We start from the raw sequence: 17,212 nt of genomic DNA on the forward strand, positions 1-17,212 counted from the left end.
CCACAAGAGTCTGCTGAAATCTCTTAGCCGGGGTTGTAGGAGCCTGACTCAGAAGGGGAGTCACATCCTGTTGTGGCCATTCAGGTGAACCTGCTCCTGGCCATACAGACTTCTTCAGGGCACTTCCAGGTCAGTCTGGGTACCATCTGTACAACTGAGATTCTTTTTAAGCTTAATAGAAAGGGCAGTGGTGTGAACAAAAGCAGATCTGATCCTGAGATGTGAACAGCATCCACAGTTCCAGTTGTTTCTAGCATGGTTGTTTAGCATTGTATACTTCTTGGCAACATGTCCTAAAGGGTGTAAAGCTGAAAGGAGGTAGTGGTGCTATGAACAGCTAAACTTTTAATTCTGCAGGATGCTCACTGTCCTTAGGTTTCTGTAATGATAGATCCGAGCAAGGCGCAAAATGGCTCTACCAATAAATAAAATGTCAAAGAAACCACTTTCTCAGACCTATACACTGTATCCACGAATACTATACTGATTTAATCTCTGCCCCAAAGATCCTGCAATCTAAATAGATCAGGCAGGCAGGCAAGAAATGAAGGAAAGGAGGCATTATTTTCTGTCTTGGGAGATAGAGATTGTGCTAAATCTTTCTCAGTAATTAAGAGGATTTCAGGAGGGTGTTGTAATGGGAGCCCCAAACTCCACTTGTAAGCAACAGAGAGACTGCACTATGGGCTGCATCCTAGAAAGCCATTTTAGGTTAATGATGGTCCATTACTAAAGCACTAATTAAATTAAACAATGAACAGTATTAACATTTTACCAGGGAAGGATGTCAGCTTCTGGTGGTTTTCCATTTCAGTGTACCAATGCTCAGATAAGAAACATGCAATGAAGGTAATCTTTCCTGAGGGACTTCTGTCTCTGAAATGAAAATGCCATTTCCAGTAGCAAGGACTACTTAGATAGAAAGGAGGTGCTTGGGTCTGTGGCAGGACAAAGAGGTATGCACTTAAAACAAGGCAATTTTATGGGGAATGACTATTTCTCTTCCTCTCTTTCCTGCTAGTAGAAGTACACAAGCAGGATGCCAAGGAGGCTAGTTACTGAATTTTATTTTGTAGCACGCAGAAACACAGTAGGGTCACCAGGAATGTCAGCCCTCAGTGACCGGATGGGAGCCAGAAGTGTGAGACTGAATACAAAGGCAAAGGGACTGCTTGGGAGGACTGGGTTAGCAGGAGGCTGGACAACCAAAGCCTCAGCAGCCCTGGGAAATCCATGACTTAGGACACACAAGGGGCGCATGACCATTGATCTCTGTATTGAGGAGGTCAGGGTTCAGTTTCTTCCTCTGCCTCGAGGGACTTGGGTCTCATGTCCCACTTCCCCAGAGAGTGCTCTGGCCAATGAGCAAAATGCTGTTTTGGGTGAGGATGCTCTCTGTCCATCCTGTCCAAGCTGTGCCACTAAGCAGAAAGGAATTCATGAAACCAGAGGAAGAATACAAGTGTGTTGGGGTATGCTGCTGGAGTATGTGTGGAGAAACACACATAAGTTAGGGTAGGGTAATGAGAGTGCCTGTCACTGTTGCTGCTCTGTTTTATGTGAAATAAAATCCTTCATGTCCTCTGTGGAGCCGTTCTTCTTCTCCCCGCAGTTGTCTGCAGTTCTCTCAGTTTGGTAAGGACAAGGTGTGATGATTAATCACTGCCCCATCTCCAGAGATGTTACCACCAAGAGCTTTCATTCTCTAACAAAGTGGAAATCTTCAAAGATTCATTTGAGGAAAACATTTAAGCATACCAAAAAAAGGAGTGAGTTAAGTGCACAAATGTGGTGTTTCTACGTGCAATTTATTAGCAATTGGTATTATTATTATTTTATCTCTACTTTTTTGTAATAATTTCAGAATGAAAAAGGTTAATTTCTGCCTTAAATTGATCAATGATAAGAAATCTAGTGGGTTTGTTTGTTTGTTTGTTTTTGCAAGTCAATAATATCCACTAAACCGGGGATTGTTTTATGTTGAACATTTCAGATAGAAATGCCAAATGTGGTTTAATGTAACTTCAGAACGGTTCTTTCCCCAAAAGAAAGAATTTATATCTCCAGATTTAAATGTCACTCCTTAGTCTGGCAAAGCTCTCACTGACTTCACTGGGATTGCCTGGTTGGCTATTGATATCAGCGGGCCACCCATAATATAGTTCTAGCAAATACTATTTTATGGAATCTAAATGTTGGCAAAGTAGCCTAAGACACTTCTGTAGCTTTAATGTAGTTGCTGCATTTCAGCTGCAGTTGACTGAGTGAATATTTAGTTGGGATGCAACTTCGTCCACATGTACCTTTGCAATCTATACACTTCCTTAGCTATGTAACACTTAATTTGATATATCTGTAAGAGCCCAAATTCACGCTGAGAGCAATGTAGGCAAGCCCTTATTGTGTTTAGAAAATTGCAGGAGATATTGCATTTGCATTGAAGTTCATCCTGAAACATGCAGGGAATGATCCCCAGCTCTAATGTATTTTCAAACATAAATACAAACCTCATCTTTACGTGAATGTATGTGCATATGTATACATTTATATGAGTGTAGCAAAGTGAGTGCAGGCCTGCACTGTCATTTTAGCTAAACGATGCAGGCCGTAACATAAATGCCTATGAATGTACAGTGAACACACAACTATGAGAGAGAAACTTGCCTGTTGCAGGCTAATGCACAAATGTGAAATCTCAGAATCAAGGAAACATGGTAGCCTCACTTCAGCCCGTTACAGCTATTGTATCACTTAACCATAGTATTTCTTCATTTGTCTATGTGTCTCCCAGCCTTTATAGTGTGAACCATCATACTTCGCAATAATCATTTCAGATAGTGGTCTTGTCTTCCCACAGATGTACATTAAGTACACTTACCTTAGGATAGCACTTCTAGTTGGGGTGCTGCCTCACCATGAGACTTAATTGCTTTCAAAATTGCCTACTAATGGCACGTGCCCCACTTGGGAGGTTCCACTCTTCCAAACCCCTCAGATTTATAAGACAGCTTTATGTTTAAAATCACCTAGTATCACTCTGCACATTCAGGACCAAGCTCCAGGTGGCTCTGCCGAGGAGAGCTCACCTGCCTGCCCGACAAGCCTTTGGCCAGGATGCTGCTCGAGCAAATGCAGACCTTGTCAGTTCTCTGCTCTGATTCCCAATGCCCAACACCACAGCAGCCCCCAGCTGCCATCAGCAACAACTGCACAGAAGCTCCTGGGCAGTCCCTGGATCTGTCCAAAGGCTTTTTAGACCCTATGGCTGGGTCAGGTTGGAGGCCCTTGAGCCCCTCCACCCCTGCGGCGTGCATGTCAGGACCACGCACAGAAGAGGCCAGGCATGCTCAGTATCTGCTGACAATGGAAGCCTTTGCCCATAAATTTCTTGTGTTGTCAAAGCATTGGGCAGATTTTAACTTCTCAACTCTTTTTAAGTTAACCAAATCTGGGCAAACTCTCAGCAGTAAGGCAAAAGGCAGCCCTTGATCTGTTATAATTTAAATCCGTTCTCTCAAGTATGGGTTTCTTGGAAGTGCTTCTCTGCAAAACACCTAAATAGTTTCTTTTTCTTCCTCTTATCTTGTTTTGGAAAATGGGAAAATTTCAACAACAAAAAACACATAAAACAGCCTGAGGTGACTGCATGGAAAATATTGGGCCAAACACTTATGGTTTAATGAAATAAAAAGTCCAAAAGTCTTGGAGACAAAACCTTAGGTAAACATGATTGCAATTATTAGTTCCACCTTTGAAGTATTTCCTAACAGATTTTTTCTCTCACACATTAAAATAAAGGAATGAAGTGAAAGATTCAAATGAACTAAAATCAGGGTTTTTATTCTAAACTCAGTCTCAGATTTAGTTCTGTGAAATATTTGTCACCAAACATTAGGATTTCACAGTATCTTCTTGCTTTAGGGCATTATTCAGGAGGCTTTTAGGTTTTATCCTTCTTATTGACAGTAAAGTTTACTATACTGTGGGGCAGCAAACAGATTAGGAAAAGCCCTAGCTCTTCCACCAAAGCTGGATGAGGAAGCAAGGCCTGTGCACTCTGTTCTCAAGACTTCAAACACACGAGATTCTCCCCCCATCATTTTTGCATAATCCAGTGGAATCTGACAAACAAAAGACTCTCAGAAGTCAGATGGCATTTAATTTGAGTAGTAGGTAATCAGTGAAAGAGAGTATCCTGGAGAGAAGGTAATTTGTCTTGAGCTGACAATTTGAGATGGATGTGCTGGGGTTATCTGCAGTGTCAGTTCAGTCAGAGATGAACTGAACTCCATTTCTCTTGCTAGAAGTCTAAATCAACAGAGACCTCGGAGATAATGAGGTATTTAACGTGTTCTCTCTTTTCCTTGCTAGAGATCTCACATCTTTTCTCACAGAAAGAAAAAGGAAAGAAAAAAAAAAAGAGGAAATAACAAAAGAGAAAAGAAAGCAGACATAAAGGGGAATTTGCTTAGTAAATTAACTATAAGAGCCGCATTAATCTAATCTAACTAATGGTACATTTCCCCCCTCAACTGGAGTAGATCAACTGGGTCAGATAAACCATACCACTCTACTGGCTTTTGGCTCTGTTTTCCATGCTGTGGTTTAAGGACTGCTGGAAGACTGTGTTTGCTGGAGTCCTTGGAGAGATGCTGGCCTTCTTCTTCATTAACTATTATGTTTGGGCATTGCCTAAAATAATGCTTAGTAGAATCAGCCAAATCTGAGTTTCTCTTTTTGGGTAGAAGCCTTGTTATTTTGAACACTGAGTACAGTCTGGATGAAATCTCCTCACTTTAAATGGGATTGTTAGGCCATCCAAATTGACTTTAATTATATTTTTATACACCAATGGAATGAAATAAACCCTCATTTTAAGAAAATGAATCATCAGAGAAACAGAAGACCTATGGCAACAAATTGCTGATTGCATTACTTTAGGAAGTATCTGAAATTCATTTAGAAAAATTGACTAATTTTGTCATTGACCTGCACTGGGTAGTTACATGTATTGAAGGGGACAATATTCAAATAACACGAACATATTGTTTGTTAGAGACTATACGTCTAAATCAAGGATTGGTGCTATCACAACAAAGACCCAAAAGCTTCTAGCTAAAGGTCATGGCTCAATAATTTAAAAAGGAAAAAAAACTCTAAATCCTGTTCAGGAAACCACTAAAATATGCTCTTAACTTCAGAACTTTAACTGAAAACTTTAAAGCCCATGGCTCTGAAACATTTGCTTAATATTATGCACACACTTAAATATCTGTCCTGAATACACTGAATAACAAAGGAACCAAAAGAACATAGGGTGGCAGAAAGAAAGAATATTATTAAACAATGTTCTTTAGACAGCATGGCTTTAATTTCTTCTGTAAAATATGCAAGTCTTTCCAAGAATCTGGCATTCATTTTTGCCTGCCTCTTTGCCCCAGCAACTAGATATGTATGAATATTCCTATCGATAATTCAAGACTGTGTCCCACCACAGTCTGTTTTGCTTCAGAAAAGCAGTATTCAGGTTTCAAAGCGGATGAAATATCTGCTACTAACAACCCAAACGTTTGTTTAGCTCCTTGTTCATACACAGATCTTTGCATTTATACTCTAAAATGAAAAGAAATAACTCGTGTTTTCCTCATGAGTCACAAATCATTCAATTTCCCCATGAAGCTTATGAAGTTGTTGTACATTACAGGCAAACAATTCAACACAAGACCTCTCATTTTCAGTGCTGTTTTAAATATGGCTGGCCAGTGCTTCTAACTGAAAGATCTCTTGATTATTTTGTTGTTGCTATCAGTGCAATATTCTGCCATTAGTGTGTTTGAAACCCCCTTTTTTTGCCATAAACCTTTTAAAGAAAATATTTTTTGTTTGTCATTGTCAACACACGTTGTGGGTGAAGACGACTTTCTAACCAGAGCTATATTTGACCAGTTGCATTTTTCCCCATCAGAATCCTCGGGATTTCTCACCACGCTGGGTGGAAAAAGGCATGTTCCCCAGCAGATAGCTTTCGTGTGCCAACAGCCAGGGAAATTTCTGTTCCTTGGAAAATTGGTCCCAGTGTATTACAACTGAATGGCCAGCCCAGGGCAGAGTTTCCCTAACTGTGGGCTGCAATCCCCCAAGGACTGTGAAAGAGTTCAAAGGGGGCTCTGAAGTGTTAGAAAAAACAGTGCTGGTCAGCAGCTGCTGACTTTTTCCTGGCTGGAAGAGTGAGGCTGTGGTTTCACGAGATTAAGTCTTCAGCACCACTTCTGGCTTCTGGTATTCCCTTTCCAGCCTTTCCCCACTGCTTGTTTCATCTTCCCTCCTGCAGTGCACGGGCCCCTCGGTTCTCCTGGCGGATTGGTTTGTGGCTCTGCTGTGAAACGGATCAGGAATTTGATCCAATTTGGAGGAAGACACACAAAAAACTAAGTGTTTCCCTGCCAGGCTATTTTTAAACTGGACTTATTCCCTGCCCCAGTTCACTGCACAGATGCACCACCAGCAGTACCGGTGCCGCAGAGGGAGTGGTGCGTGGCAGCACCAGCACGAGCGATGCAGGGTGGGACCGCGCCGCTCTGGCACTGCTGCGGGAAGGCCGCTCTGGTGAAACCGCAGCCACAAGAGCGGCTCTAATTACTGGTGGCCAGAGGTTACGCTCTCTAGGGAAGGATGAGTTGCTTTTCAGTGCCTTAATTGCTGGCAGCAGCTCAGTTCCTCCAGAGGAGGGGAGCGAGCGTTTATCCCTAAAGCCAAAATTACAGCTAAGTCTCGCTCTCCTCTGGCCCTACGGGGCTGCTGACTCAGGGGGCTGCATAAAAACAGATGTTTCCAGAAGGGGCCACCTTTTCCAAGTGTTTGGAAACACAGGCCTTGGAATCCCAATGGGATTTTGCCTCTGGCTATTTATGACAAATCCAGCCCGGTCTGATGGCGAACAGTACCTGAGGCAGAAGGTCAGTGACTTCAGGAGGACATTGTCCTGTGGAGGAGGGTCTCGCTCTTCTATCACTTACCACTGCCTTTAATGACTTTGTGCTGGTGTCCATGAAGTGAAACTGACTGGGGGAGCCACTTCACAATGAGAACCAGCTGATGCTGGTCTTTACAGCTTCAGCAAAAAAGGGTTGGTCTGAATTGCCAAGTGGTATGAACAATTCCAAGTCTTTGTTACAACATCAGCTGAGCTTCATGGAGGGGCTCAATGCAAACAGCGTAGAGACGGTGGGCCTAGACCGTGGCCTAGTCTTGCAGCCCTTTAGGTATCTGTGTCGGAGAAGGAGCAACACATAAAAGCAAACTTACATGGACACAGCTCAGCTTGCACCCTACCTGCCCCATGGGAAATTTTAGCAGGTTAATTCATTCTTCAGGTGTGTGAACTCAGCGTCGTTTGTACTCACTGAAATAAATACAGAAATATCATTTCAGTCAGGGGAAAGCAAGTTAGATGTCAGCTGTGACTGTCACTGTTCTATTTCTGCTGATTGAATTCTAGCACATGTTTTAGATCATGGCAGATGGTCAAGATTCATTTCATTGTAATAGTGAGGGAAATGAGAAAAAAAATTCAGCCCATAACACAAAGGGCTACATTTTCAAAATATCAAAGCTACATAGGAACTTTCCTGAAATCAGCTGGATTTATTGCCTAGGTGTGCTAAGTTCATACATTCCTCATACATGCATAAATCCCTTTGGAAAATAGAATTTTGGTTCCTACATCAATTATATGACTTTGAAAATTTACTGGGAGCTTGTTTATAGACCAGAGTTGAGAAGTCCATGACTGAACATCACACTGGTTTTAAACTGAGGAGATATTAAATGAAATCTAAACACCAACTTTATCATCCACATGCAACCACAATAAAGGTAGACAGCCATCTCCAAGGAGCGGTAACTTTGTGCTGCTGCCTTGTTCAGAGATTGTGCAAGATCACAATTTCCATTGCATGTAGAACTTTTTGTCTGTTGAAGAGCCCTATTTCTGCTGTGTGTATAAGTCAGAAACCCCTCACTTCGGTTTTATGCCACATGTTGAATTTCCGCTCGTTCAGAGACTTCTGGTACATGGGCCAGCTTGGCGTGTTGTTTTTTTCTGCAACACTGAAGGTTAATAGTTTCCCTTAAACTGTGAATAAGGGCTGTGATTCTTAGAAGAAAATTTTTGTTTGCTATTTTTATGTTGACACATTTCCATGTACATATGGAACAAAAATTATCTGTTTTAAGAGCTGTACATATAGAAGGTCCCTGTCCCAAAGAGGCTACGAGCTGAAGCTGAGAAAGTGTTTATATATAAACAAAAAGGCCATTTCAAGGAATCAGTCTGAGATAAAGTTACAGTGTCTTCTTTATGAGGTTATTTGTGAGCATTATTTCTGAGAAAGTTTGGAAAAAAAGATAACTGAATAGCTTCACAGACATTTATGGGGAAAACATGAAGTACAAAAGTGCTTGTTTGCAAGCTTGACTTCAGGTTGAGGGATGCTGGCATCCCTGAACAATGGGTGGTAGAGGGTAACATCTTGACAAAGCTCAGGGATGGAGGGTGGAGGGATAAAGTACAAGATTTCAGAGATGGCTGAAGATGCTGCTGAATTTGCAGACCTGTGTGATGGATGAGAAGAAGGAGGAGCAGACTTGCAAGAGAAAACACACGATGCTGCTTAAGCCTGTTGAGTTTACACGTGTAGCTAGATTATTCATGAGGTAAGCCAGAGAGATGTACTGCATTTTTTGTCTGGGAGATGCATTTTCACAGAACCTCTATATTCTGATATGTGTCCTTAAGATACGGATACCAAAAAGGATAGTGAACTTTAAGAAGAGAAAAGAGGATACAGAAACCAGACAGCACACAGAGGTGTGAATTCCAGTTCTAGGAGACAAAATGTCACCGTGTTTAAAAAATCAGATAGAAGTGAGGTGAACCAAAAGGACAAACAGGAGGGCAGGACCAGAGTGATAAAAGAAGAGAGGTAGGAGAGTCCTTTTGCAGACCAGCAGCACAGCTCTTAAATGGGGTGTGTGAATTGTGCTCTCCAGGATGGTGTGAAGGATGCAAAAATGCCATCTGCTACAAGCAGTCTGGGCAGAGGAGTTGCTCAGAAACAGGATTTGAACTGGTGTTTCCTTTACAGTGATGCAGACAGCTCTGCCCTTGCCACCCGGTCCAGCTGCCCCTTAAAAATAAAAGAAAAAGGAGAAGCAATAGAAGAAAAAGAGGCCCAAACTATGTGACAGTCAGTGCCTTGCTGACAGATATTAGGGTGATGTGGGATGCATTGTTTTCCAAAATCCTTTGCCCCACCTCAGAGAATTATATTTATTTTATGGGTCACAAACGAGGAATTTCTTTTGACTGTCAACCTGGGGCACATTCTTCGCTCCTCCTTCACACAGCCTGATCAGGAGGCTAGCTGTTGATCTGAGCTGTTCCAATTTACACGTACCAGCGATTTAAACTTCCTCTATGTACAACCCTTACTGTACTGTATTTCGGTACATCGCAGGCAAACAATCCCATTGTCTCCCATGTGTTTTGAACAACAAACACAACAGGTGATTAAACTCCATAAACAAACAGGGTTTTCCCAGCAACAAATCAACACCTCTCCATGTCTGGTATTTGTGGAATTTGATAAGCCACCCACTTTGCTCCCTCCCCATTCTTGTTATGTCTGTCCTCAGCCTTCTTCATCTTTTATCCCCACCCTGCTTCACCCAGTTTCCAAAGGAAGGCATTCATTGTTAATTAACTGCTGAAATAGTGCAAGCAGCTTGGTTCATGGGATTGAGATGGGAATGGAGCTTTAGTTCAGAGTTTAAAATGTTTTGAAAGGCCTAAAAGGCATGTTTTCTTACTTGGAAGGAGTGAGGGAGACAGGGAAGAGTAATATATAAGAGGAAGAGAGAGAATTAGGGAATGTAACTGGAAAACCTCAAACCAGTAAATTAAGACACATCTTAATCAGTTTGAATGATAGTTTTTTTTTGTTTTTTGTTTTTAAATCAAAGGTTCTGGTGTTTCTGGTGCTTATGTACTCCCAGATGTAAATACTTGCCTTGTATAATGTTTCTGGGCCAGATTCTGATTTCAGTCAGAGTGGTGTAAATCTGGAATTATTCAGAGTTAGTAAACAGTGCCTTTATACAGGAATTATGCTTGCACAACAAATTATCTGCCTCTTATTGTGCTCATTTACCTAGAATACTTAAAATTGCAAGGATGGCCAAAATAGAGAAATTGTTTTAAAAAAAAAAAGGTTCTCCTTACAGGCCATGTTTGCTAAATCTGGCACTGCACCTTTACAAGTAGATTAAAACCTTACTGTACTCCTTCCACATTTCCATCTAATTGTGCTGTCTTATCTTATAAGACTGCCTTTTCTATGATTGACAAAATGAAGCCCTTACCACGTGCCCAGATTCCACCTCCAGCTGCAACAAGCGGAGTTCTGGCTAACTGAAATGCTACCCCTATCTGACTACTCCTGTGGAAAATGCCTGATCCACTGGGGTGGCTTGGAGCTGGCGTCAGGTTGTCCTCATCCATTTTGGATTGCAGATGCCGGTAAGAAACATTCCTGAGGCTTGAGGGGTTGGTATTTCTGTTCTGGTTGTTGAGGTTATAGTTGCATCCACAGTAACAACAGCTGTTCAATATTCCCATTGTGTTCTGCCGAATTAGACCATGATCTGCAGTTGTCCCCAGAAATCCATACTGTACTCAGCTTATTTAGATCTCATGTAATATCAGCGGCTCTTCCATGGACTGTCCTGCAGTGTTGCAAATACACATAGCCTATGTTGATCAGAAATGAAAGTGTTTCATTCTGTAAAGAAATTAGGAGCTCCACTGCTGTCAAATCCAGTGGTTAAATGAAGCAGAAACTTAGTTCAAAGGCCAACTCCTGGAAGCATTTTCCTTTACAACATTTCAAGAAGCAATACTTCCCTTTTGGGATTGTCCAGGAGAACATGCTTATAAACTAAATGCCATGGCTTCTTAACAATGACAAATATTTCATGTCTAGTAAAAAAATAGTGTGTGTGAATGCAGCAACCCAAAAGGGAGACATTTATTCAAAGGATTTTTGCTGCGCCAACTGTCCTGGGGGAGGGCTTGGACTTGGGAAGTCCAATTCTCTCCTATAAACCACATCCACATGACGAAATGCAGGGATTCCCTTCCTATTCTATCACGTAGCTTGCCCAGAGGCTAGGTAGGTTAGTACTACAAACCTGCAGATACTCCTAAAAAGAAAGATACAGAGCAAGAGCAGCTTGCAGAGAGGCCTCATGTCTCTCTACAGATTGCTGGTGTGGGACGTATGCTTTTCCCAGGGTCGCAAGGCTTCCCCCTAGACTGTATTCCCGTGCTGCCTGCTTTTCCTTTTCCTCATAAGCTTGCTCCTCTGATGTAGGTGTGGAGTATAAAACCTGTGAGGACCCGGGCACTACCAAAACTGTGAATAATAACCTTCAGCACAGTAATGAAAGGGGCAAGGAACCAGGAATCCTGGCTTCTGTTCCTTTGGAGTCTTGGGTGTTCTGCAAGTCTTCTTTAGATGTGCTAATAAAGAGCAGGATGCTGAACTTGAAGAACCCAGATTTAAATATTTTGACCCACAAGCACAGATACAGCAGATAGTTTAAGGGATTTATCTGGGAGTCTTTTCTCAGGTGAGGAGCAGGCTCAGCAGTGCCGTACCCTGCAGGTGTCATGCGGTTAATCTGCCCACGGCTGCTTCTCAGATCCCGCGCTGCTCTGACTGAGGCTCTTTTCCTGTTTGCAATGGAGCGGGTCTTATCAGCAACATCTGAAATGTCGTATGTCTTACCCAGAGCTTTTCACCAATCACGGGGGTGTTTTTAATCACTCTGAACAGGAAATAGCATGCTGCATTTAAATACTGTATATAATTATCATGGGAAATATAATTAGCAAGCATAATTAAACGGGCTTGACTGCATATCAGACTGTTTCTCAATTTTTCACTCAATCCAGCTGTTTCTCACAAGCTCTTTACTTTGAATACTGGTGGTCTGCGATGGAACCTCTGCACAGAATGAAGAAAGAATTACTTCTTTAAAAGCTATTCATTTAATCTAACTAGGCCAATTTATTTAAATGCAATCATGACATTTTCCAAGACGACCTCCTTCACTTATTACTTCAGATGCTTCATTTTGGAATGCCTAGATTCATCAGAAATATTCGAATTTGAAAGGCTTCTAAAACCCCTAGTATACGAAGTCACTGATGGCAGGGACTGCTTGTTTAATGTGCTGCACAATGGAGGCCTCATTCTTGATTGGATTCTCTTAAGTATAATGATAATGATGATAAAACCAGTGTGGTTAATCACTGAGTACAATGCTGTTTTATGACGATGCTTTTTTTTCCTTCTCAGAAAGGAGGAGAAAGGAAGCATTCTGAGTTACTGGAGAAGGTATTGTCTTCCCTCCAGTAAAGGCGGTGGGCTCTAGAATACTGCAGTAGAGTTACAAATATTGGGAAGGATGTGTTCAGAAAATAACTCTATTTCTATTTAAAGAATGGTCCCCTTTTTTGTCCTGGTGCCCAATCTTTGGATTAAGCTGTGTGAGATGGCTGAAGTGATGGAACAGTTTGCTGCCTGAGAACAAGGCAAACTCACACCGTCCCCTTCCTGCGAGCAGGACGCTGCCCTTACGCTGGATCTAGTGCTCATAAGTGCCCTTAGCAAGCTGGTTCAGCTCCCTCCACCAGCAAAAACTTCTGCTTCCCTTTTTTTTCTGGGTTGCCTGAGTGAGCTGAATTAGCTCGCAGAGGAATCAGATGAAGCTAATGTCAGCAACGGGGGCACAGAGACTCATCCGTAGAGCTGCCGGGGCAGCGGGGGACGACCCACTCCCTTTTGGCAGGAGCAGGCGCTTAGATTGGCCCAGCAGCCTCATCTGACTCCACTTATCGCTGGAGTCATGTGGGGAAGGGAAAGGGTATCTGAAGATCATTGTATGCCATCTCCACAGCCAGGAATGTCTGAGATGTTCCCATGTGCCAGCATGCTTAGCTGAATGACACTAATTCTTAAAGCAAAAGAAAACTCATGAATATTTGGTCTTTTTTTTTTTCTTGGACCATGCTCATAGTCTCTTCCTTGATGTTATTGTGTAAGATTTCAGTACATAGGCATAAATGGTAGCAAAAAAAATGCATTTTTAAATGGTCGCACTGTAGGTCGTCGCAGCACATGTGTACCCTGCAACTTTCCAGCCTATTCACAACTCCTTCAAAGAGTAGAGAGTTAAGAACAATTTAGTGCACAAAAGAAAAGCAATGGTTAAATATTTTATTCTATAATTTTGTCCAAAGAGTAAAGTCAAGGAAAATCCTATATTTTCAAGAACATACACTGGGGAAAAGAAAACGATGTAATAAATTATTAGTTCAAGATGTGTAACTGCAGATTAAATGTTGTACTAACTATAATTGTCTGACATGATCCCATTATCATAAATAGGGATGTGTGGGCTATCAAAGTAACCAGCTGTATAAATTTGATCTGTGTCAGGTCTGAGCATTTCTATTAATTTTTCTATTAACATTAATTAATTTTCTGTTAACATTTCTATAAACTTTACTAGCCATCATGATCTGCAGTTTTTGCTAACATTAGGCCAGTTGTGAAAGTACAGGCAAAACGCGATCCAGGACTAAGTTAAATGGTGCAGACAGACAGTGCCCAATTCAGTCTGTCCAGAATCCTGCCATCCTCAAAAGACTGTTGATCAGCATTTTGGGTCACAGAATCATAGAATATCCTGAGTTGGAAGGGACCCATAAGGATCATCGAGTCCAGCTCCTGGCACCACACAGGTCTACCCAAAAATTCAGACCATGGGTCACCCAGCTATGACGTTTTTTACCCAGTAGTAGTAGATCTAGGCCCAGATTTACCATAACGTCAGGTCACAGCCTGGGTCCTTTGTGCAGGTCTCCAAACCCTGTGTAGCTGGAGCCGGTTCTGTCCTTTCTGAGGGAATGAACGCTTGCAGTATGCAGTGGCTTCCTCATGTTCACTGGAGGCTCCAGGACTCCATACTTGTGAGCCATCATCATCAGGCCAACAATTATGCTGTATTCTTTGAGCTTTAACAGACATTAAATATGTGTCTTACTGAATATTACAGAAAGCGACTGGAGAACTTACAGTTGACATAATTACTTAACACCCACACGCTCAAAGAAGCTGATGTTCAAGGTAATGGAAAACCAGAAGTTTAATTTATAGGGATAGTTAAAGGATTTAGCTATCTTATTTCTTCATAACAATATCTAAGAATCTTTCGTCATGCCAAGCGTGAGGTAAAGACTTGGTTCAAACAAGCAGTAAATTCAATACAAAGCTTCTTCCAAATCAGAGATGCCAGATAGCTTTTCCAATGCGTGATTTAAGCCAGTATTTCCTGTAGTCTGAGACAAGAGAAGAGAAGCTGGCCGCAACACTTTAAAGCTAATTAGCTGAAGAGGACATGGTTGATGCTGAGAATCACTCGCCACTTCCAGCTGAAGATGCCTGACTGACCTGATAACCACAGAGCAGCAAATGGCAGTCAATATAATTAAGGCCCCTCTAATTTGCCTGGTATCATAAATGCCAAACCCCAAATTCCACGGTTTCTTCTCTAAGTGTACCATGGAACTAGTCAAAACAGCTATAAATAAATTTCCCCTGTATCTGCACATTCCATAAATAGTACAAATATAATTTTATAGCAATAACAGGCTTGAGCATCAGCTCAAGCTTGATTCAGACAGTTGCGTAGTTTAACTTCTACCATTAGAGTCTGAACTTGGAAAAGAATACAGAATACAAACTCTTGCTTTTACAATGAAAATGTATGCAACAGGGTGCTTGCTTATTCATGGACGGTCTGACATCCACTAGCAGCAAACAGAACTTTTCAAGAATAGTGATCATCCTGCTTCCATTGAAGCCAGTGAGGATGTTGTCACTGCCTTGGAGGAAAGAAGGACAGTGCCCTCATTTATATACTTTTAAAGGGACTTTCTTTTTTTTTCTGCTTTTGTTGTATTTTTATTTCTTGAGAAATTATTTCGTAATATTGTTTGTGTTTACTCCTTTGTAAGTAGTTGCAGCAGGTTAAGTCTTTTCAGGTAGTGAGAAACCAGAGAAATTAATTTTAGATTGATTTTCAGATTGTGATTTGCGTGATTGCATAAGCATATGCTGACCAGAAGGGGACACTAAATACGGGGTGCCCAAAGAGCACGTGGGCACCACAGAGTTGCTGAGCTTCCTGAAAGGGTAAAGGAGATGGTCATAGCAGAGGGAGAAGCAGATCTTTCATTCCCTCCAGGGAATCCTGGAAATCACAGCACCTGCTGGGGCTACAGGGCACCAACACATTGCAGTTACCAAAGGGCTTCAGAGCAGTGGTCTGGCCCTTCACTGGCCAGGTGTTGGATCCAGGGTGGTGGCTTGTGGAGAAGGACGGTGGCTAGTTGTGGAATAGCTTGTATGTCCCGGATATACTTGTTTTAATTTTATGTTAGGATGCAGTATGCATAGCTACTTGGCCAGCTTCTGTTCTTATGACTTGTTGATTATCCTCTGAAGTCATCAATCACTTTACTGTTCACTTCGGTAGGAGCTGGATAGTTTTTTTCTGGCAGTTTATAATATCCCTTTTATCTATTTTCTGTCAACGCTTAGTGCTAAATATAAGTAAAACAGACAAGGGCAAAATTTGCTGCATAAGAGCAACTTTTTTTTTCCCAGCGACTTAGTGCTTAGACCACCAGTCCAGACACTGGGAGGCTGGGGCTGGTTTTGAATATAAGGGTTGGAATTGGCACCATCCACTTCTAGGATGGTTCAAGACTCCTGGGTATCAAAGGCAAATTAAATTTTGGTGGAGACGCTGGACGATGAGGGGAGCTAGCTGAAACAGGGAGACCCTCTGAGAAACCAGGGGGCCGAGGCCGAGGTTTGGTCCTGCAGAGCGAGTGGTGGGAAAGGTGCTGCTGGCAGCCGCTTGCCTCTGCCCGAGCGACAGCCATCGCCCCGAGCAGCTTCTCCTGCCCAAGAGTTCTCCATGGAAGAACTGTGGATGTGCATGGTGTGCAGCTCTGCGGACAAGGCCTTCCCACCTTGCCCGAGACGCCTTCGTGTACCAGCAGCTGAAGTACTTCCACACCCTGTCTGCATTCTGGCATCTGGACACTTTGTCTTCGGCTTCTTATCACCAGCGAGAAGCCCGTGGTGCTTCGCTGACCTCCGTGGGTTTTGTCTGGGCTTCCCCTTGTTTAACTGCATCTGCTTATCGCCGTGGTACAACAGGAGCACCCCAGGCAGTACTCCGTGAGGTACAGGGAGCGGTGCAGCCGACAACGCGTGCCTGCGGCTCGCTGCCGGCAGCGCGGCTCGGGACTCTCCGCTCTGACAGGAGGGCGCACGGACAAGGCGCGCCCCCCCCAGCCGCACCGCGCAGGGTGGTCAGCGCGGCCCCGCCCCTCGGCCGCCCGCCCTGTTGATTGGCCGGCCCGCCGGGCGGCGCAGCCAATGGGCGGCGCGGCGGCACGGCCGCTCGGGAGGCGCAGCGCGGCACCGCGCGGCGGGACCGGGGCCGGGGCCGGGGCCGGGGTTCGAGACCGGGGCTGGGGTTCGAGACCGGGGCCGGGGTTCGAGACCGGGGCTGGGGTTCGAGACCGGGGCTGGAACCCGCGGACGGGACCCGGGGGCTGCGGCTGTCCCGGCCCGTCCCAGCCCCGGCCGCCTCGCCCCCCGCAGGCTGTGCCTCTCGCAGCGCGCCCGCCTGCCGTGGAGCTTTTTTTTGTTTGTTTGTTTTGGTGCTGATTGAAATCATCTGTTTTCGGTTCTCTGACAAATTAATTGAACTTCCCTCTGACTCAGGGGCCTTCTGACTTTTGAAGCGGATTTTGTCTACATGCCGTCTCCCAGACGAACACAATTTAATTTGCCAGGCTTTAAATGAACTTTGCGTTTCCACAAAGCCAATGAAAGAAGCGTTTGTTCTGGTGGCAGCATGGTGCGGGGATGGAAGCTCACAAATGCCCATTTTCCTGCAGCTGATACCCCGCTCCAAAACATGTTGGGTCCGGAGGTGCACGGTGCCACCAGTGGCGCAGGCCATGAGCCGTGTTCTTCCTAGTACCTGAGCAGAGTGCTCCATA

General features: G+C 43.4%; 3 long non-coding RNA genes across 3 annotated transcripts in view; 2 read left to right on the forward strand and 1 right to left on the reverse strand.

Annotated features, from left to right (window-relative positions):
- The window catches only part of LOC121070894, a 255,648-nt gene that overhangs the window by 185,055 nt on the left and 53,381 nt on the right, over positions 1 to 17,212 (forward strand). The window lies entirely within an intron of this gene.
- On the forward strand, positions 59 to 1,692 carry LOC121070896. Its single transcript, XR_005820284.1, has 3 exons — positions 59 to 129; positions 815 to 956; positions 1,077 to 1,692. It is a non-coding gene; the product is annotated as an uncharacterized LOC121070896 (long non-coding RNA).
- Positions 5,854 to 7,117, reverse strand: LOC121070897. Its single transcript, XR_005820285.1, has 2 exons — positions 6,945 to 7,117; positions 5,854 to 6,376 (listed from the first exon to the last, which is right to left on the reverse strand). It is a non-coding gene; the product is annotated as an uncharacterized LOC121070897 (long non-coding RNA).

The sequence above is a fragment of the Cygnus olor genome, chromosome 5 (genome assembly GCF_009769625.2).
Source record: "Cygnus olor isolate bCygOlo1 chromosome 5, bCygOlo1.pri.v2, whole genome shotgun sequence".
Classification (NCBI taxonomy): Eukaryota; Metazoa; Chordata; class Aves; order Anseriformes; family Anatidae; genus Cygnus; species Cygnus olor.